Raw genomic sequence first — 21,545 nt, 5'->3', positions numbered from 1 at the left:
CTGAGACACAAAGCCTTCAGCTTCACTATCTAGGCCCATCAGATGCTCTGGATTTCTGTGCCATCCAGCATGGATTAATTCATAATGTTAAAAGCCGCCTTCATGCTCTAATTAGACACTGCCTTAAATGATGTCTAACAGAATAATGCTATCCCTGGTCTGGTTAGACTGCGGCCAAAAAGTGTGCCAGAACCACTCTAAAATAGAACGCAGACATGCGTACTATGCGGGACAACATGCAGGCCAGCATTTCCTGCTTAACCACTACTGTTTGCAACAAGATGAGTACATCGTCCTAGACCAAGTCCCGCCAGCCATGCCCATGCAAAGAGAGCACTAATAAGTAAAGATGTTACTTCTAAGAGATAGAAGGAAGATTCAATAGCGTAAAAGCAATAAATGCATTTCTGGCTGAGCAACATTTCAGAAGTATTCATACATTACCATTTAAAGAACATGCTGGTCACACACATTTGTCAGGTGAAGGACCTGCCACGCCTCAAAGGCAAGCCTGGCACATCTTGCAATCCCTCACACGTCCATACACTACCTCCCTCTAGGACCCCCCTGACACTGTTCTGGAATCTGTGGTCATAAAAATTGCTTGGCTCTAGGAGCAGGTCTCCTATGGCCTCTATTCCGATCAGTATTTTATCTTATCCATCAGTAATGATTACATACACATCACTACTAACTAATACAACGACATAAACCCACCCACACAATCTAATGCATCCAGCCCCAGCACAAACTCCCCAAGTAGTCTTACATTCTTTCTCCACATTCTCAAGAGGGAACTATGAAATTATGAAAGACAGACTTGTGACGAGAGCTAGGACTGTTACCAAGGCAGTGGCATGGACTGTTAAACTAGCACTATAATGAGTACTAAAACTGGTCCGACCTGCAATAGACCTCGAACAGTGATGAAGACTAACATCATTGAGGACTATGACATGGGGACCAAGAATTTGACAATGACCAAGACTTAGGTTAGCGCTAGCATGGTGATGAGGATGAGAATTATGATGAGGAAGGTGAAGAGAAGTGGGATTGTGACTGTCATTAAGACTAGGATTGTTATGAGGACAAGGACTAGCACTTGTTCTGACAAGGAGCATTTCTGCAGCTTTCATTTGTTTATTTATGCCTACTCTGAGATGTACAGGCAGAATAAAGCATGCTGTTTGGCACACATTTAGTGAAGCAACCCCTCATCGGTTTAAACATTGCAAAATACTGACTCGGACTACAATTAGCTATTAGGACTTAGGCAAGAGGGTGACTGCTGAGGAACAGATTTTTAGGGCTGCACTCTCTCTTTTTTTTTGTTTGCTTGCAAATGCACCTTGATATGTTTGCAAAAGAAAGCACAGTGATTGTCGGGACACAGAAAATAATCTGTGGTGCAGCAAATGTTCTTGCCACCTCGCTTTGGGGACCTTCAGTGGGGAGACCAAAGAGGTAGATGCCTCCCTAAGTGAGTGGATGATGGACCTGGGGACCCCCACTTACTGCCAGATTTTAGGGCAGGGTGCAGCAACCTTTGGCCACCTCGGGAAGCAAAGGCAATTGAGGATCAGGCAAGCCAGGCTCGACCAAAACCCAAAACACGGAACAGTGATCTTCCAGAACCATCAGTGCAAGATTGCTCGGCTCTCCCCGCACAGGTGTAAGAATTCCATCTAAATCTATAGTGGGGGGAGGCGACCTGAAGCAGGAAGAGAACCTCGGTAGATAGCCAGCCATTTTATAAAACCTCCATTGTCAACAGTTGGAAGAGATCGCACATGTCATCCATCCCATGCTTAGGGTATGGCAACTAGAGAGATCCACCCAAGAGGAGCCAACACAAAGTCCCACCTCAGAACTGGTAGCTATCCTTGGAGGTGGAGCCTACCAGCCCTCCTCAAAACAGCTGCGTGAAGAGAGAAACCTGTATTTTCTTTCCATAGGAGCAGGGTCTGGCAGCCAGACAGGGCCACATCCATGAAGGGTGAGCATATCCTTAGTCTCCTAGCAGGGCAGTTAGCCATTCTTGGGGAAAGAGACCAACACCTAGCCCCCATCTCAGCTTATACTTCTGAGGCCCCTTTCACCAGAGGCGGGGCTAAAGACAAAAATGCAATGGCTGTCTGAGGTGGGAAGTGGTTGAATTAGCAACAGGAGACTGAAGAACGGAGCTGTTTGGGGATAGCTAGAGAAGCAGCACCTATATGTCAGCAAAGCCCTGGACACTAGAAGAAATGTCCTGAAGGGTGGACCATACTAGAGTCTGGGAGCTGGAGGAGAATTTAGGAGGCCAAACTGAGGAACCAAGAGAACTGGTGCTAGGAAGGAGTGTGGGAGTAATGTGTAACAATACTAAAGTTGACCTAGGATAAAGTTGCGATCCAAGCGTTGAAGAAGGGAGAGAGGCCGGGAAAATGGCGATAGGCCTACACAATGGGGATGAAGCAAAGGAGAGTGTGGACAGTTGTGCCCAAATGGGTGAAGAAGGTGATGGAGGGAAAGATTTGGTAAGTGGAGACGGTAGTACCCAAACGGGTGAAGGTGGTGATAAGGGAGAGATCCAGAGTGTGAAGATTATATGCAAAGGGGTGAAGAAGGTGGAAGTGAGATGGAATGGTTAGATAGCTGTGCTCAAGGGGGTGAAGCAGGGAGAGAGGAAGTTGAGACTGAATGGGAGTCGGGTAAAGTCCACAGGGTGAAGGTGACTAAAGAATATAGCAATAGGGAAGGAGAAGGTATGCACTGATGAAGGTTGGGGGTGAGGGGGAGTTCTGGAAAGGAAAAAGGGAAGGAATAGGAAAGCATATTCAAGATTGAGTAGCCCTGGGGCCTGAAACATTTGGCTACCCATAGTTTTGGCCTACAACACCCATAATCTCTAGCCAGCATAGTCAATGGAACAGGATAATGAGTGTTCTAGTCCAAAACATCTGAGGAGCTGTGGGTTGCAGGCCCCTGGGCTAGCCTAACAGGATTGGGGACTATGACCCCTGGGGGAGCCCTCTTTCCGAACACTGGGAAAGGCCACAACTGATGCTCAGACTGCTGCTCCTTCTGATACTGGAGAGGGAGTACTTCCCAGGGGGATGACTATCTCGAAGAAAAGGGTAGACAGACCCCTAAAGTATGAGGAGTCTTTTAGACATCCACCCCAAAAAATAACTCGTACCTAAAATGTATTAAAAGTAGGATTCTAAAAAGGTGAAATCCCATCTGCCTGAATGTCCCTTAGAAGCTTTTGTTGCTTTCTCTGGGTCTGTTACTACTTTAAAATGTCCTTCTATAGGAGCTATGTGCCATGGCTTAAGGTTCAGGGCAAGAGTGTCTTCAGTGCTCTTACTGTTTATTAACTCTCTGAATGGGCCACTAGGATGTGCCTTTTTGAGATCTTAGGTTTACTGGCTTATGTTCAAGATCTTATGCTCTTGTACACCAATCAGGGGTGCTATTTAGATGTGTTAGCAGACCCATGAAATTGTATCTTTGGTTGGGAGCTAGCCAACTTAAATGAGTGGACAGAATTGTATCTCTAAATAACTGGTACTGTATTTCAAATGTTTTTATTTTGTATTCAAAGGTTCTCAACTGCAAGGCTTTCTGATCATGTATTTCATGGTGCCCTGCTAACTGCTGAAGTGTGTAATCGAACGGTGGGTGTGAAAGTATGTAAAGCACAGCCTATTTTGATGTACCCAAAGGCAAGTTGCTTAATTTATTTGTGAGTCTACTTAAAGTGTTTAGTAGATATGCAAGTATTTTATCGTATTAAATTAGGGCATGGAAATTATGCCTCTGACGCTGGACTGTATACAGCCTCACAAGAATACTACATAAACTTAGGCCAATGTTTCAGAATTCGGTTCCCTAACCCCTTGTCGTCCTGATCTCTAGGTTTTTTAATTGTTCAATTAGTTGAAGTATTTTGGGATAAAAACTGTTTTTGTTAAGATATGTTTTAGCAACTGTTTTTTAAATATGCGGGTATTTTCATATTGCATTTGCAACATCTTACACATTCATAGAAGCCCTTTGTTAGCCCTATATTATGTGCTCAGCCTGACTACAGTAGAATAGTTAAAGTGAAGCTGAAGGCAGAGCTGATTAAAAGTCCAGACAGCCGCACAGGTATATAAGGGATCAAGAGTAAGACTCAGACACAGTGGGATATTAAGTGTTGGCTAAAGACTTTCATTTATCAAAACAGTAAGAAGGTTGGGCGAAATCCTATCTATCCCTAATCCAAAGAGGAGTTTCCCTGCCTTAACAAAACTAAGGAACGTCTGTGTCAGGATGTTAAACAAGAGTGTCCTGTGTCCGAAAAATCCTAAACTGACCCTTACACTCTAAATGCAATTTAATGTGTACAAGGGGATTCACATAAGCTGTTTACTTGTAGCTTTTCAGAGTTCGGAAAATATAAAGTTTTAAAGTGTGTACAAGAAAAGAAATGAGGAATTCTGGCAAAGAAAGGGACCCTCCCTTCCCCTACGTTTCTTTTGGTCTTTGACTGTTTATTATAAAAATCGACAAAGTTCCATTGTTCAAACATACAGAGGTGTTTTTTTCCCTGTGCTCCACTTGCCTTCTGATAGCTTATTTTACAGTCTCAGGGGGGACACTCTCTTCCTTGAGTTCTTCCACTTTTTTCCACTTTTTACACTTTCACAGTTTATTTAAGGTAAATGTCTCTTTCTCTTGGTTCCTTTCCTTTTCTACTTTTTCCACTTTGCAACCATTCAACTTATTCACTGTTTCAAAGGGGATTAGTCTTCCCTTGAGCTTCCTTTAAACACACTATATTCATCTTATCTTACTCAGTATTTCCATTAGGGTTAAAGGGGTGTAGGTCTTCCCTTTCTCATTGTTCATTCTTGTTTATGCCCCTGGTGTACTCATGTGCAAGCATATGTGTGGCTTTCTCACTGATCAAAAAAGTGGGGGATGATTCTTCCCTGTTATATTTGTTACTGTTTCAAAATGTTGGGTTTACTTTTCTTCTTACTCCTGGTTTACTCCTGCCAGGATGTCACTCTACTGTTTCACAACTTTAAGTTCACTTATCTTCCCACTCCTGTGGGTGTGAGTCCAAGACTCGCTGCTGGCATGTTTCGGTAACCTGCCAGGAATTTTGCATTTCCATCAGTATGCCTTTTATCCATTAAATATTTCTCCAATATTGGGTCACTGACCCTTTCTCAGCAAAATGTTTATCGATTTCAACTCCTATTTTCAAACATTGTATCACTGGTGTTTTTTTTAACACTGTTCGTTTTTACATTAATGCTTGCCTCCATATTAGTTTCTTCAGTGGCTTTCTTTAGACTCTCTTGCACCATTAGTGTGACACAGCATTCACCTTCAAATGCGCCGTAAAGCCATTTGCTCCCCGAGCGCATCCAGTGTCTCTTGCGGCTTTTTCCTTTCTGTTTGGTTCGCTGACTTGGCTTGCGTCCTGTTAGTCGGTATACCCTTGCTTTGCTTTCTTCTGCTTCGTGCGACTCCCACTGCTTCAGGTCATCAAGCGGTGGGCTTCCTTCGGTTTGCTTTTCAGTTTGCTCTCCTTGCACACCGTCTGTCAGCCTTCTTGCTGTTCTTCACAGCGTGCTCATCTCCAGCGTTCTGACTGGTGTCAAAAACTGCTACCAACAGATTCTGTCTCCGCCTCTTTCCAGGCCAGCTCTGTCAACTTTAAACTAATGGAAATTGGCCAGCTTTCGCCAAAGACTAGAACGTAGCGTTCGCTTACCGCTTCTAGTGCTCTTCACTGCACCATCCCTCTTCCTCATTTCAGTACTAAAGTGGGAGGGGGGGGTTAGGAAAACCTGAACTCTTTATCTACATCACAGTAAGACATATAGGAATGTTGCAGCAGCACAAAGGTATCATTGTGGATTGTGACTGTAACACTATTTTGTTCCAGTGATTGCTGGTCTCTCTGGAGTTGGTCTTCCCCCTACGTGGTGCTCCTGCAGATAGCCACCCCAAGGGTCCGAGTCGGGTAGTTTCTGCCTTTCCTGGCCATGCAAGGGAAGGTTTTCTCCAGGGAATTTGTGATTTATTGTTAGATTCATCACAAGTGTTAAAGGGAGCCAAGTACAGTCAATGATGTGGGAGTTTGAAGATCAGTTATGAAATTGAGCAAGAAGTGAGAACAGCAAGCAAGGTGACGGACAGACATGAGGAAGGACAGAGAAGGTGTGAGGAAGGATTTGCAGAAAAGAGGAAGCCCAGAAGGGAAATGGTTCTGATGTAGGCAGCAGAGAGGAGATTGGAGGAAAGAAGTGCATTTAAGGGAAAGAACTGCAGAGGCAGAGCAGTGACTATAGAATTCCTGCTTAGCCTGCAGCAAGAGCTGGTGGACCCAAGGCTACCTATTCCAAAAGAAGCATATTGGAGAATGGCTAATCGGTAGCAATAGGATTGGATCTGGTATAGATGGCAAGTCCACCGAGGCGATCAAAGATTACTTGTTGCAGAAGAGAAGGAGAGACACTAAACCTATCAGACTTCATCAAACCAGCCAGTAGCTGATGCCAGCACTGTTGAAATTGGCAGGGCCAGCAACGGATATTAAAGAGAACTCTCCAAATGGTTGAGAGTTGGTGAATGTTAACAAAGAGGTATCTAAAATCATGAGGGATCCTTAGTCATGCCAGAGCATAGGAGGCAATTAAGAGAACCAAACCTGTGACTGGCTCAAGAGAATTGCGCCTTGTGGGGAGGGCATGGGGGGCTGCATGGCTATAATAACACTGACCTTAAAATAGAACCATGTCATCGAGGGGAAAGGGACTGCCAATTGCAGAGGTCCCTATATGGTGCAGGAGGATTAGTCTTTGCCAGGAAACGTGTGAAGGCCTAAGGCTACAAGGCTGGAAATCATTTTGGGACTGTTGTCCTAAGATCATTTGGTGAACTTTTTACCAGAGGTGAAGATCCTAATAGAGACTGGCCTTGTGAATATTCCCTGCCCTCTTTCTTTCCTCGCTTTATTATTTGAGACCTATCCTACTTTGTTTTATCTGACTTTCTACTCCTATCCTAGAGTACAGCACAATAAACCTGGCATTGTGACTTCAGCCTCTCGAGTTCTCTGTTGATCCCCTTTGCTGAGAGAGACACCACAAGGTAAAGCCAGCAGTAAGCCAACTAAACACTATCTACACACCCACTGGAACAGACCATCAACCACAAACCTAATTGGAAAAGATAATGCCAACATACCCAGTCTCTTCCGAAGGCCATAATCCTCTGAGTCGAATTGTTCTTCACAACATTTGTAAACCACTTCATAACACTTTTCAAAATACCCAAAACCCGTAACTGGCAAACATCGACAGCCATGCTGTAAAATAATGTAATTGATTACGTTATTCTCCAGGCTTCTCATCTACACTGAAAAACATGAGCAGCAAAATGCAGGTAGGTTTAAACATTCAGAGAAAGTTGTTTTTGGAGAGAGATTAGAGAGAAATTCAATTGTATTTTGACAAAAATTAAAACTGATCTTCAAGAAATGTTATGTTGGAGCTTGATGTCAAACACCAAATGAAGCACTCAAACAGTGTGTCAACGTTGTATTTCATTTTCCATGAAAGCCATTTGTCAGTGGGGAGTCTGAGTGATGTGTTGGGCTAACATTCTGCCTTGTTCTACTCTGAGATTAAAGCAAAGTGTCCTAATAATATAGCTTGTATCAGGAAGGCTACTTTTTGGGGTTTGGATGGGGGGACTTCAAGGGGGAGGTGGTCATGGAAGTTCTTTTTTTCCTGGTTTCTCTTACTCCTAAAACAGTGTGAATAGGCAGCATCATATCACCAGGACATAACTTTTCCAGTCCTGAGCTTTCCTTTTACAAATCCTTAATATTGGCAGCTTGAGTACAATTTATTGAGCTTCAAGTTAACTAAGGTACCACTCCCAGAATACATTGCTTTGTTGAAGGAAAGGCCAGGAATGGAACAGTGGCACAACGCCATCTTGTCTTCCCATCCAAATTAAGGGACTTCATAATCACTCTGAAGAATAGCTTCTATGCTACGAGTCAAACTTGTGGGTTGTCTCTCCAGTTCAGGCCAAAACTCCTCACATTTTGATTCTGCCCACCAAGCCCATAACACAGGTTGCCATCCTGCCAAAATGGAAACTTAGAACAAAACATTTACAGCATCCAGAGTTCTATAGCATGATGTTGGGGAGCTAATAAGATTTAAGTACGTTGATGCAAAGTTTACAGCTCTGGTCTTCCTGTTCCTCTTTTTCTTTTATCGCATGTGTGCGGTGCAGAGCCTGGAATTAATACTACATATTGTACAGAATAGTCTCCTTATATTTTCTATTTCTTTGCTTGCCTGGCAAAGAGGAATGGAAGAACTCTTACTAGCAGTGTGTGGTTACAATGATCAAATGGTGTCTGCATTCAGGGCCCTCAAATCATTGAGAGGTTCTGGCTCACGACATTTAAGAACCTGACAGTCTAGAAGACGATAGAAAGATTTGTGTGCAGCTAGTACATCACCACCAATTGTTACATACATTTAAGTGAATTGCTCAGCAACATTTCTATTATGTTTGAGAACCTTTGACACTGCTCGAAGACTTTGCATGGGTGCATGCTGATGTGTTCTTTTGCTGAGCTTGGTGATGGAGATGATTTTGGCTCTGTACCAGGTTACGTCTTTGTGCCAGCTTTTCATGAGACGGTACTGTTGGATGGACTGACCCTTGATAGGCATCAATGTATGGCGGGGACTGGCTATATATGCTGACTGGGTAATATGTGGGCACAACAGGGCCAATTACCTCATTCTCTGTTGGTGGGTATTTTCATTTTCCTAAATGTGGAGAAGGTTTGCAGAAGTGTATTAAATCGGTAAAGAGTCAACAATGGCATTTTACATGTCTGACATCATGGTTGCACTCTTGTCATTAAGGTCCGCAAGATGTTCTTTGACACAGCTAGTATTACATTTTGAGGAGATCATGCATTTAGGCCAAAAGCAGCACAGTACATCACAGATATCAGTGTTGGAAGAGAAAATATCACCTAGAGAAAGTGGTGATGGAGGAAAGAAGAGTAGGTGTGACACGTGTGCAAGCCAGATCGTTACACGGAATTCAGTGTCTATATGGGCTGCTTCGGAAGAGATGAATCTCTAGGGTCCTGTGGAAAGAGGCCCTGTAGGATCAAAAAGGTGAGGTTGTATGTGATTTGCGTGAAGTAGATGTCACTAGTGATTTGAAATGTCATGTGGGTGTAGGACAGTATGAATAACTGTATAGGTGATGCAGCCAATTTTGAAGAAAATGCATACCTTGAGGGAGTCAATGAATGCTTTAAGGATGGAAGGGCTGTCGCATTGTTTAGACTGAAGTAATTGTCTTTGAGGTTACCAGCGTTTATGGGAGCTAGAGGAGATTCAAAGATTTACTCCAAATTGATGGAGTGAAGGATTAGAATTGGCTGATAGCCTTTTGAGATATTTGGCCAATGTTGCTTTGTAGAAATAAACCCTTCTCTAGTTTGGGTGCTAAAGACTCTGGCTAGGGGACTCTTATATGACATAAAAAAGAGGTTTTTAATGCCATGTTTGGACAGGTGCAGTAGAGGTACTAGTGTGGTTAAGGTGTAATCCCATTGTAGAGGGATTTAGTTTGAATAGAAAGTTTAACCAATTTTTTGTGTATTTTGTGGTATGTTTTTTCAGATGAAGATGTGGCATGGGAATGAGAGATTAGTGTACAACTGTTTTATCAGCAAACTGGTGTATGAAGATATTGCTCTCTAGGACGTCATGGGCTAAGGAGTTATCTCTGGGAAATACAAGTTTAAAGCACAGGATGTGAGATGTAGCTGATTCAGTTTCCTTTCAACTTCTAATCTCCCATCTAAGAATATGGAGAACCAGTCCAAAATAATGCCACTGCTGTCAATATCTAGGGAGATACTTGTTAGGAGTGATCTGCGATCAATTGCATTAGTTTGCTAAGTGATCAATAAGGAATGCAACACCTTTTATCCAAAATGAAAAAAGCTCCACCCATAACCTGCCAGATAGTAATCTCAATGCCGATTAGAGGCGGTACTGTCGGAGAATCTGCATTGCTATGGTTTTTCAGATCGTTTACCCAGGAAAAGAAGAATGTCTGAGATTTTGAATAGTCAACTGGTCCATGTAGTGTTCTGGATATGGTCTGATTTGAGCTACTTTCAGGTTACCCAAAGCAAAGGCTTGGGATAATGAGGTATGAATTTTCTGAAAGGTGAGAACTTGCATGCTCACATTCTATACATGTTTTCTGGGATTGCTCCATCTGTGTACACTAATGGATTTGTGATTGGATATATTTGTAAAATGTTTGAAGAGTTTTTTTAAATGAGGAGCTTGAGACATGGATATAGGCAGAGGGGATACATTTGGGTTGACTTTTATATCTACATTGTTACGAATTTGAAATGTATTAGAAAAGATGAGGTGAGTGCTTTACAGGGTAGCAGCAAGGGTTGCCTAATACGATTTAGGCAGTGGTTGATTATGAAGAAAATAGCTTTCTTGTTAGTGGAAGAGCCAGTTTGGTTAACAAAATGTTGAAGGAATGCAGGATATTTTTGAATGCTCCAGTCTCCACAGTTATATTGCTTTGTTCACTGTTCTTATTACATTGTGGGGTCGAGGGGTTTAGTCTAATTTTCCTTTTGAATGATGCCAACTTTTTAATGTCCCAGAGGTAGATGGCTTCATAAAGCTCTATAATCCAGTCATTGTGCAAAGGTGCTCAGGGATTAGCAGAAGATGGGTGACGTTGAATGCAAGTTGGTTGCCGGGGCGCTCTAACTTGTTAGAATGCTGGACGTTTTCATTTGGTTGCAGGGGTGTTTGGCTTTATGGAGAGTATCCTAGTGATCTGACCAGTCTAGCTTGTTCCGAAATTGACTTCTTTGAAGTGGTTAGTGGGTGCTATGATCAGACTGAAAGTTTTACTTTTTATAGGGGCATTGAAGGAGAAGAATTTGTGTAGGGTATTTATGGTGCAAATTTCCATTGGCGATATGACTATGTGGTATTGATCTGTGTTCCACTGTATATCCCCTAGCGCAAAAATACATACTTTATCGGTCGACATTAAATCATTTAGGAAGTTGAATTTAGAATGGTGATCTGGGGGTCTGTAAATAATATAGTAGTTTGCAGCTTTATTAGTGGAAATATGACTGGAATAGACCGATATTCCACTGAGGATAATGAGCGGGAATAACATTGAGCGCTCAACCACATCTTTTCATATGAGAGCAATTGCTCCATTTGTTCTTTGTGGATTATGCTGTAGCCTTCAGCTGTTACTAAGCAGAGGAGCTGGGTGAGAATAGTGAGAGCTAGGATTCATAGACGAATATCTGGTCCCGTTCATGATCTTTTATTCCGTCAGACATTTCTAGGTTTTCAGCATGGCTCTTGTGAGGGAAGAGGATATATATTTATTGGATTGAGACTTGTCCTGTGTAGTGGTGATCCTGATCACGTTTCCATATATTGGCCCTGGTAACACTGTATTTTGCTAATGAGGAACAGTGTTTTGAGGGTAACAGTATTGCTACAGAAGAGTTTGCCAGTTTAAAACCACATATCTTCATGTATTTTGAGTGGGAGATCTGCTAAATAAAAATGTAGGTGCAGACATGATGGATGATGTCCACTTTGGGGTCTAAAATATGTAGATTGACAGCTGCAACATGTGCAAGAAGGGAATATTTCAGAGATGATTTGCTTATTGGGAAGTTCAGGTGAGACATTCAGAATGGAAACAAAAACTAGTTTTGTTACATTACTTACTGGTTGCCACTGTGGTGTTTGTGTTCCCAGCAACGCAAATGTTGGGTCTTGCTATTACGCGATTTTCAAGGTACTTGGTGCATTGACATTGAACGATGAAAGATTGGATGTGGTCTGCCAAAATGTTAATCTATGGCCAGCATTTTAAATAACGTGGTCATCAAAGTACCAGTACATATAAAAGAAGGAAGCATGCACATTTTTAGAAGATTAAGAGAATAAAGTTTACCCCCACAAGGATGTGCGTGCAAAACGGACCAGCCGATTTTGAAACTTCCAGTTGTAAATTTGATTGAGTTCATCTCCAATAATTGCGAGTTGATTGCCAACTTGAATGGCAGAGCTGGAGCGAAAACCAGGATGAACAAGGTAAGTTATCTATGCCTAACCATTATCAATGTTTTACACCATATCTGCCACGAATATATATTATACTGGAAAAATCAAAGCACACATCTCACAAATCAGAACACAAAGTAAGAAACCCATGAGGTGCCATTAAGGCAAAATTCAGCATTTCCAACACGCCTTTCTGTCACAAACCATGATTTATAATGTACTCCAAAGTGTATAAATGGTATAATGAAGCATCTATATATTGTCGTAAATTGCATACATCATGGTTTGAGATGTGAATAGTGTACAAGGAAGCAATGATATTGCATGGTGAAATGGTGGAACCATAGCCTAGAAATTCTAGTTATATAATAACTAGAAATATATACTAGTGAGAACATGTATTCATAATTGGAGAGGTTTAAGCTTTCTACTGAAAACAATGATTACTAATCTACAAATAAAGAGAACACGTTCTAAACATTGACATCAGTTTACATATGCCCGTTACTGAAATGCATTTGCTGACAAAAGTAAAACAATGTTTGTAATGATTACATTCCACATTACATTGAATGGAAAAAGATGCACATTTTGCTGACCAGTAACAAATGCATTTTGTTGACTTTCTGAATTGTATGCAGCATAAAATGAAACTGTTGTGGTGTGGAAATACGTTTTTAATATAGTAAGATTAGTCATCAGTCAGATGACTGTCCCTTTCGGGACCATCATTGTACATGCAGCAGCACTGGTTGCCCAGAGTCGAGTGTGGTTTCTTCAAAGAAGCTTACTTTCGTTTCATTTACCGGGCAAGTCAAATCGAACACATTCATGTATGATTTCGAATGGATTGTGTCCTCCAACGTATTTCCACATCTTTGACATGTAATGTCCACAGCTGTGTACTTCGGAAACTTTTTCGGCAGAGGACGTCCTGCGTCGATGACGTCGGGTAGATGTCCGTCGGAGGCCTCCATCGAGGACGACATCACTGGATGTTATAAATAGGACGCATGGCACCTGTAGCCTCAGTTCCGTTTTATCTGCAAACGTGTTTGCTTCGAGAACTCGGCGCGCCTCGTGTATTTTATCGCTAAGATGTCTTCTTCTTCGACCCCTCCAACTCTGCGGTCTGGCTTCAAGTCTTGCCGGGACTTCAAGTCTAAAATGTCGATCACCGACCCGCATAGCATTTGTTTGTGGTGCTTGGGCGAGAGTCACGACACCGACAACTGTTCCAAATGCCAGTCGCTGACTGCTAAGGCCTTGCGGGAGCGTAAGGGGAAGCTTCAGGTAGGGGTTCTAAACTCAGTAAGTCCTGCAAATCTAATTCCAAGGGGGTGTCCACTGACGACTCAAGAGGCGATTCACCGCGTCAGGAGGAGGCCCGGGCATCTCGGTCCCGGAGTGGTGCCTGCCATTCGTCTTCCTCGCCCGGCTTTCTAGGAAGCGCAGTCACCGGTCGCCTTCCCCATCGTCTTCGGAGGATGGTGCCGCAAGGAAAGTGGCTTGCCCTACGTCCTTGACTCCGGAGGAATAGACTGCCTTTAGGGAGCAGATGTTGATTTTTCAATCACAAGGCACAGTTCCGTCCGTGCCTTCTGATGAAGCCGGCAAGGAACAGTCTCGCACCGTGGCTCGCACGCCTTTGGGCTAGGGTCCTCGATGCGACTCATTGGGAACCTCCGAGGTCCCTTTCCGACAAGGCTCAGGATGGTCGCAAGAGTCATGCTTCCAGGTCTCGGTCCTCGTCCCCAGCGAGACCGCAGAAACCTGCTAAGGGCTTGAGGTTGGCGTTGACTCTGGCGCCGTGTGAGTCAGATAGCGTCATCGAAGCTTTGCCTTCGTATCAGCCCTCGGCGCTGTCGACACGGTTGTCGGCGTCGAAGCCTTCTGCACTCTCGGCATCGAAGCCTTCTGCACTCTCGGCGTCGAAGCCTTCGGCGCCCTTGGCACCTTCGCCGCCCTTGGCACCTTCGGGGCCCTTGGCACCTTCGGGGCTTTTTGCCCGAAATTTCCTGTTGGAGATCCCTGATATTGTGGATCCTCTGAGGAAGGCTACGTCTAAGTCTGTGAGGCCTGTGGTGGACTCTAGACCCTCTTCTGTCCCGAGGCAGGGCTGTTACCTCCCACTGGATCACATTTATGAGGAGGAGGAAAGGTCTGACTTTGATATGGACTCTGTTGAACCCGATAGGGCTTCTGTCTTTTCTGGAGACCGTCCCTTGGAGGAGTTGAGGCAAACTCTTGACGATGCCAGTGGCTTGGACACTTTTACAGAAGTGGAATTTGGTAGGCCTGGGGCTCATGCTGAATCGTTATACAGGAGGCTCATGGCTAGGGTCACGGAGTATCTGGGCTGGTCCAGTCCTCTTGAAGATTTTGTACAAGATGATCTAACAGACATTTTAGATCAAGGTCCGTCCTCTGACCCGGGGTTACTTTTTCATCTCATTTTACAGAAAAGGGTGACGGCTGCTTGGCAGTCACCGGAATCTCTTCCGGCTGTTCACAAGTAGTTGACAAAGAGGTACTGCCCTTCGGTTAGCGACCCCAGCTACTTATCCACTCACCCCACTCCCGAGAGTTTGGTAGTTAAGGCGGCTACGGCCACCTGGAGGCAGGCAGCATACCCTACCATCCCTCCTCATAGGGACGAGAAACGCGTCGACGGTTGGGCTCATAAGGTATTTTATGCTGGGAGTATGGTGTTGAAATCTGCCAACTCCACTTGTGCCTTAGCAAGGTTTTCACACACTCTGTGGAACTGTGCTTTACTAGCGGCTGAGCATATTCCCGAAGGGGAAGAAAGGGATGGGTTCCTTGCTCTCATACAGGATGGCAATGGCCATGGCTACGAGCACCGTTAAGTTTGCGTGGTTGCAGAAGTCGGGTTTTGCTCCGAATGTGCAAGCCCATCTTTTGAACATGCCCTTTGATGGCACCCATTTGTTAGGCAGCAAGGCTGACGAGAGCCTTGAGAGGTTGCAGACCTCAAAAGCTGCGGTGGAATCTTTGATCGCTGCTGTGCGTCAACCTTTGCCTTTTCGTCCTAGGGGACAGCAGTGGAGGGGGAAGTTCTTTTTGTTACTACTCCTCCTTTAGTAGAACGAGAGGAGTCGCCAGTCAAAGGTGTCCGCGTAAAAGTACCCGTGATGGTCGGGGAAATAGAGGTGCCAAAGCCGCTCAGGCAGCTGTCTCTTTGCCTTCAGGCGCGGCCACAGCCGCTCCTAAACAAGCATGAGGCCATGTCCCATTGTTCACCGGTTGGGGGCAGACTGTCTCAGCATCTCGAAGGATGGCGAGCCATTACTTCAGATGCGTAGGTTTTGGATACAATAGCCCACGGCTACTGCCTTCGCTTCCTAAAGCGGCCACACGACAATCCACCAGGGAATCTCTCTTTGAAGCTTCCGGATCCGCTCCTTGTGAAGGAAATACTAGCCCTGCTGGAGAAAGGCGCTATAGAACTAGTGCCTGTGGCGGAGAGGAATGGGTTGGTATTCCCCACATTTTTTTATTCCAAAGCAAGACGGGGGATTGAGACCCATCCTGGATTTGCGTTGGTTGAACAAACTTCTCAGGAAGGACCAGTTCAAGATGGTAACACTTTCTCAAGTCCTCCAGGCCCTTCAACTTCAGTATTGGTTGGTGTCTCTGGACCTACAGGATGCTTACTTTCATGTGTCTATTCAACCCAATCACAGGAAGCACCTGAGATTTGCGGCTGGCAACTTGCACTTTCAGTTTCGGGCCCTGCCATTCGGATTGACCTCCGCCCCAAGGGTCTTCACCAAGCTGATGGTGGTGGTGGCAGCATATCTCAGGCGAGGGGGGGTGGAATTCACGTCTACCCCTACCTGGACGACTGGCTGATCTGTGCGCGTTCTCCCGAACAGGCATTGGATCACATCGGTGTCACCTGCTGCTCCCTCCACCGGCTGGGCTCTCCCTCCATTTCAAGAAGTCTCATCTGACCGCTGCATGGGGGAGTGCGTGGCGCGGGTGGGATGCGGGTTCAGGTTCTCCATCCAGAGATCAGGACTCTCAACCTTCACACTTGGTATCTGAAAGGTTGAGGTATAAGGATTGGGACCTCCCGGATGACGTGATGGAGGTGTTGCTTTCGGCCAGGTGGCGAGCAACAAAATCCCTGTACTGTTGGCGTAAGTTTTGTGACTGGTGCAAAGGACAAAATGTTGATCCTTTTCAGTGTTCCATTCCCATGGTTTTGTCTTTTTTGCTTTCTTTGGCCCACAGGGGCCTTCAAGTGGGTTCCATTAAAGGTTACCTGGTGGCGCTGTCTATCTTCAAGCGCTCATCTGAAGAATGTTCTTACTTTAATATTCCTTTTGATTTCTTAAAGGACTCACTAATGTGTTCCCGCCATCTCCTTTCCAGTACCGGTATGGGATCTGAATTTGGCTTTGACATTTCTCATGGGTGCTCCATTTGAGCCCTTGCACTCTTGTCTTTTGAGGTTATTGTCCTTCAAGACGGTGTTCTTGGTTGCAGTGACTTCCGTTCGCAGAGTGAGTGAATTGCAGGAACTTTCATCTAAGCCGCCCTTTACTGTGTTCCACAAGGATCAGGTTGTACTGCGGGTACGTCCTTACTTTCTACCTAAGGTAGTTACGGAATTTCATTTGAGCCAGAAATTGGTTCTTCATTCGTTCTAGCCTTTTCCTCATCCTTGTAAGTAAGGGGAGCGATTCCATAGGTTGTCCAGGGTCAGAGTGGACGATCAACTCTTTGTGGGGTAAGCAGGTCACTGATTGGGCCAGCTTGTTAAAAAACAGACCTTGTCCAGGTGGATTATCCTCACCATTACGGAATGTTATCGTTTGGCGGGCAAGGACCCTCCTAAAGGGTTGCAAGCTCATTCCACTAGGGGCATGGCTACCTTCACAGCCCTGCAGTGGGGAATTCCTACAAGGAATATTTTTGATGCAGCCATATGGGTTTCTATCCAACTTTTGATAAACATTACTCCCTGGATACCATCCATGGTCCTGATATGACCGTTGGTAAGGCGGGTCTTTATTCTGCCGTCTGATTGGGTACTTCAAATTCTTTCCCTCCTCCATTTCCGAGTACTGCTTTGGGAGTTTGTCAAAGATGTGGAATAAGTTGGAGGACACAATCCATTCGAATAACAAGTTAATTACCAACTGTTAACGTTCTTTCGACTGAATGTTCCTCCAATGTATTTCACATTGCCCACCCAGCCTGCCCCACAGGAGGATTTCCTATGAGATTGCAGCTTACGTTTCCGCAAGGCTATGTGCAGTCCAGCACGCATTGGTCTTGCACGCTATGGAGGAAAAAACATAAACTGAGGCTACGGGTGCCGGGTGCCGTGCGTCCTATTTATAATATCCGGTGACGTCCTCGGTGGAGGCCTTCGAGGGACATCGACCCAATGTCATCATCGCAGGACGCCTTCTGCTGAAAAAGTTTCCGAAGTGCACAGCTGTGGACATTACATGTCAAAGATGTGGAATACGTTGGAGTAACATCCAGTCAAAAGAACGTTACCAGTTGGTAAGTTACTTGTTCTTCTCTACTTCTCTGCAAATGCTGATTTTAAAAAAAAACAGCATTGCTTGCATTGGCTGCCGTTTCTTCTGTGGATCTCCTTCGTGTGGGACATACATGCAATATTGAACATCTGCATTTTGAACATCCTATTCCTCGAGGCATTCCAATTGCTGTTAAAAGAATTCTTCCTAATACAGCTTGCACAAATATCCTGATTTGAACTCTGCCGTCGTATAAATGTTTGTTTCCTTTTTTAGGATTTTAGAGAAGTAGAGGTGTGTGAGTGTGTGCTGCCCTTTGCAGTGGCCCTTTCCTCAAAGGAAACCTACCATCTCCAGTTACGTAAAATAGCTTTGAAACTAGGGGCACTGACTCCCATATATTGGGAGATTCACCAACAGACTTGTGTCCCAAGCACCCTTTGGTAAGGTTGGAGGCACTCCCCTCCAAGCCTCTAAAGCACCCTTTGATAAGTAAGGTTGCAGTAACTCCAATCCATAGCAGGTGAGTAACTGACTATTCCCCAGCCCTATCAGAATTGCATTTTGAGAAGCACGCCTAGTGGGAAGCTTCTCTATAGATGTCAGTAATACTCAAGTTTAAAGCACTTATTTCTGCCTCTGCACATACCCTTTATTGAACCTTTGCATTTTGGCATGTACGTGTCATCTGTTCAGTGATATATTGTTTTCTCAAGAGTGATTGCACATTTGGATTTCGTTTACCCTGAAATGTATCATGTGAGCAAGTTATTTTTTTTTAATAAGAAATATTTTTATTACGAGTACTCAGGCCCCTGACGTTTTAAGTCCCCATCCTGTTAACCATGCTTGTAGATCACAGGCTTTGGCTTTGGTTCTCCTGTGATTTCCTTTCAATGCCATAACAGGTAGGTCTAAACATATGGGTTCCAACTGTTGCCCACATGAGGTTTTCCCTTGGAGTTTGACAATTGGCCAAAGCACTAATCCTGTTTTACCCCCCCTCCCTAGACTTGCATCTGGCATTTAACCTATACTTGGAAGCTTTCCCCTCTGGCCATGTGTGCGTATAAAACAGCTGTTAACAGCCCGCCCGTTAATGGTATACACACATTTCGCCCAAACAAAATTTCATCGTGGGACATTTCATCGCCAAAACACTCATCGCCAAAAAACATTTTTTTAAAAAAGTTTTTTGGGGGGGGGGGTGTTTTGTAGGGGTTGGGGTATGATTATTAAAGTAGGTGGGGGGAACCCCCCTCAAATAAAAAATAAAAAAAAACTGTTTTTGGCGACAAGTGTTCTGGCGATGAAATGTCCCACGATGAAATTTCGTTTGTCGAAATAACGTAGAACCCTGTTAATACCTTATTTATAAAAGTAACCCAAAATGACAGTGAGTTACACTATTCACTGCCTGTTGTTGAAACCCTCTTCTTTGCCCAACTATCTGCCTTAGACGTCAGCCCTCCTTTATGGAGTGCACCGCATGCCATGAGTCCATGCGTGGTCTTCTCCGATTGGATGATGTTCCTCATGCAGGGGTCATCGTTGTTGGTTGTAATGCCCAGTAGTTTGGTACCCGCCTCCAGCGTGAAAAGGGTGTTCAGCTTCCCCTCTAGTCTGAACTGCAGGCCAAAGGGGTAAGTCCATTTATATTTGACATCTCTTCTCTGGAGTTCCTCCGTTACCAGTTTCATCATTTGCCTCTTCAATAGTGTGGGCTGGGAGACCTTGTGGTACACCTGGACTGCAAAGTTTTGAAAGCTTATGCATTGCCTTTCTTGCTTCGTCCAGTATTTGCTCCTTGATTTTATAGTCATGAAATTGGCCCCAGTGTTGGTCATAGTTGATACAGGTTGCTCCAGATTGGACAGAGCCCTTTCATTATGATCTACCAAGCAGGCTATGTCTTTCTTGTTTTCCCTGATTGCCTTCTGCATTTCCTTGCACAGCGCTGAGAGTTCGGAGTGGGGTGACTCCTTAATGGACTGTTTGTGTCTCCAGGGAGCGTACCAGGAAATCCGAGGTAAGTGGATCCATCGTCTGTGCAGTTTGCACCTCTGCAGCATCTCCTCCGTTTCATGTCGTCCTGCATTGTTGGTTGTTTATGGGAAAGCACCAGGTAGGCTTGGATATTCATGTCTTTGGTTTTGCAAGCAGGCTTGGGCATATTGCCTGTATCTCAGAACCTCAGAGTTCTGGGGGGGTCCTCGCGGCGCTTCTGCCAGTACCAACCGTTTTTACCGAATTATTCCAGTGCTCTGGACCCGCTATTACCCTTGACTGCATGCTTGTTGAACGACCATCTCGACCCCTCCCCCCAGACACCTCCCCCCCGTTGTCCAGGCTGGTTGCCGGTCCCTCCTTATATTCTCCGCCATGTGTGCGTTGACGATTCTCTTCCCGCCCCCGCTCAATCCGAGCTCAGCCTGAGTAGGAACAATATAAACGGGGACTGTTGGCCCATCTTTTTCTTTTTGTTTTTTATATTTTTATGTGGCTCCCAGGGTCTGGCTCTAACCTCCGGTAATTCGCAAAGACTTCGCCCTCACCACTATCCGGACGTATCTGCTGTTTCATCAGCTGCTTTCTTCTCAGCCCCTAGAGGCAGCTCGCAGCCGCAGCATCCAAGCAGAAGTCAGGCGTTTGCGGTCAGGTGGTGTGCGGCTACCACAGGATGAGGGGCCTCTGCTCTGCCGTGTATATTTTCTCTCTCGCCACGAGCACACCCTGCAGCGCCAAATGGCCACAGGAGCTCCGGAGAGGGGCAGGGGCACTGTGGGGCAGGGGCACTTGCACTTCAGTTGGGAGTAGGGTGTGATCAAATGTCTTCCACCTGTAGCTCTGTGGCATGGTTAGTGTCAAAGAATGTCATCTTGGTGGCACTACATAGGGAGTCCTTAATTTGTTGGAAAGCTTGTTGGTGGTGTTTGGACCATTTCCACAGCATTTCCCTTTGGGACAGCCTTCTTAGGAGTGCAGCGATGGTTGCTAGGTCTGGGATAAACTTGGCGCAGTAGAAAGCCATTCCCACAACTCCTGATTTCTGACCCTGATGTGGGGGCTTTGGCTTCTTTAATGTCCGACACCTTGGCGGGGTCAGGTGACACACCTTCTGCATTGAACACGTAGCTGGAAAAACATAAATCGCCCCTGCCAAATTCGCATTTCTCGGCGTGCAGGATAAGACCGGACTGTTCCAGGTGCCGCAGGACAGCAGCTAACCGTTCATGGTGTTCTTCCGTAGTTGTCCCATAGACTAGGATATAGTCTATGATGTTGGTAGTGCCCGCTAGACCATTTAGCACCATCCTTATCTCGTTCTGAAATATCAGGTAGAGGATAGTCTGAAGTTTAGTGTCTTGTACCTCCTGAGGCCAAGGTGAGATGAGGTTATGTAGCGTGACTCTCGGACCAGGTGTATTTGGTGGTAGCCGGAGCGCAAGTCTTGTTTGCTGAATATGTGTCTTGTACCTCCTGAGGCCAAGGTGAGATGAGGTTATGTAGCGTGACTCTCGGACCAGGTGTATTTGGTGGTAGCCGGAGCGCAAGTCTTGTTTGCTGAATATGTTTGCTCCGGTTTGGTCTACGATTAGCTTTTCTATTGTGGGGGTCACATGATGTTTAGGCCCTATGGCCACGTTGGGCAGCCGCATGTCGATACAGATTCTTGCTGCGTTCGGTTGCCGTGGCTTTTGGGCAACGATCATGGCAGGGATACCCATGGTGTTGGACCGGATGTCTTTTCGATGATTACTTCTTCTTCTAGTGTTTCTCTAGCTCTTTCTCCACTGCTTTGTGCATGTGAAAAGGGACTTGGCTGTGTCTCACTGCCTTT

This window comes from Ambystoma mexicanum, chromosome 12 (assembly GCF_040938575.1).
Source record: "Ambystoma mexicanum isolate Mex_15411 chromosome 12, UKY_AmexF1_1, whole genome shotgun sequence".
Lineage (NCBI taxonomy): Eukaryota > Metazoa > Chordata > Amphibia > Caudata > Ambystomatidae > Ambystoma > Ambystoma mexicanum.
Note: the sequence above shows the minus strand (reverse complement) of the source record.